The following is a 1,236-nucleotide window of genomic DNA, read 5'->3' as shown; positions in this document are numbered from 1 at the left end:
CCAGACAGGGCGGCTGGGCAGAGGCGCTCCTCACTTCTTCCCAGACGGGGTGGCTGGGCAGAGGCGCTCCTCACTTCCCAGAAGGTGGCCGGGCAGAGGCGCTCCTCACTTCCCAGAAGGGGCGGCCGCGCAGAGGCGCTCCTCACATCCCAGAAGGGGTGGCTGGGCAGAGGCGCTCCTCACTTCCCAGACGGGGAGGCCGGGCAGAGGCGCTCCTCACTTCCCACACGGGGCGGCCACGCAGAGGCGCTCCTCACTTCCCAGATGGGGCGGCCGGAAAGAGGCGCTCCTCACATCCCAGAAGGGGCGGCCGGGCAGAGGCGCTTCTCACTTCCCAGACGGGGTGGCCGGGCAGAGACGCTCCTCACTTCCTAGATGGGGTGGCGGCTTCCCAGACGGGCCGCCCCAGGCCCCCCAGACGTGCGAGACGGGCAGGCCCACACCCAGACGGGGCGGCAGGGCAGAGGCGCTCCTCACTTCCAGACGGGGCGGCCGGGCAGAGGCGCTCCTCACTTCCCACACGGGGCAGCCACGCAGAGGCGCTCCTCACTTCCCAGAAGGGGCGGCCGGGCGGAGGTGCTCCTCACTTCCCAGAAGGGGCGGCCGGGCAGAGGGGCTCCTCACATCCCAGAAAGGGCGGCCGGGCAGAGGCGCTCCTCAAATCCCAGAAAGGGTGCCCGGGCCAAGGTACTGGGGGGGGTTGGGCCATCGGGGGCCAAGAAGCGGCCTCCTACCACATTTCGTGATGAAGGTAGGGGGGTGCCCCTGCAGTATGTTGCGAGGCGCCTCAGGGGTGCTCGGACGCGGGGGTTACCTTCTACCTCTAGACGGGCCGGGTACACTCAGCGAGAGGCGCTCCTCACTTCTTCCCAGACGGGGTGGCCGGGCAGAGGCGCTCCTCACTTCCCAGAAGGTGGCCGGGCAGAGGCGCTCCTCACTTCCCAGAAGGGGCGGCCGCGCAGAGGCGCTCCTCACATCCCAGAAGGGGTGGCCGGGCAGAGGCGCTCCTCACTTCCCAGACGGGGAGGCCGGGCAGAGGCGCTCCTCACTTCCCACACGGGGCGGCCACGCAGAGGCGCTCCTCACTTCCCAGACGGGGCGGCCGGAAAGAGGCGCTCCTCACATCCCAGAAGGGGCGGCCGGGCAGAGGCGCTTCTCACTTCCCAGACGGGGTGGCCGGGCAGAGACGCTCCTCACTTCCTAGATGGGGTGGCGGCCGGGCAGAGGGGCTCCTCA

The 1,236-nt window shown here is 70.2% G+C and overlaps 1 pseudogene; it reads left to right on the top strand.

Annotated features, from left to right (window-relative positions):
* The first annotated feature begins 92 nt into the window (after nucleotides 1-92).
* On the top strand, nucleotides 93-1,228 carry LOC131382837 (collagen alpha-1(I) chain-like; annotated as a pseudogene).
* Nucleotides 1,229-1,236: the final 8 nt, after the last annotated feature.

Source organism: Hylobates moloch, unplaced genomic scaffold (genome assembly GCF_009828535.3).
Source record: "Hylobates moloch isolate HMO894 unplaced genomic scaffold, HMol_V3 SCAFFOLD_15924, whole genome shotgun sequence".
NCBI classification, from domain to species: Eukaryota; Metazoa; Chordata; class Mammalia; order Primates; family Hylobatidae; genus Hylobates; species Hylobates moloch.
Note: the sequence above shows the minus strand (reverse complement) of the source record. Positions and strands in the feature narration are given on the sequence as shown.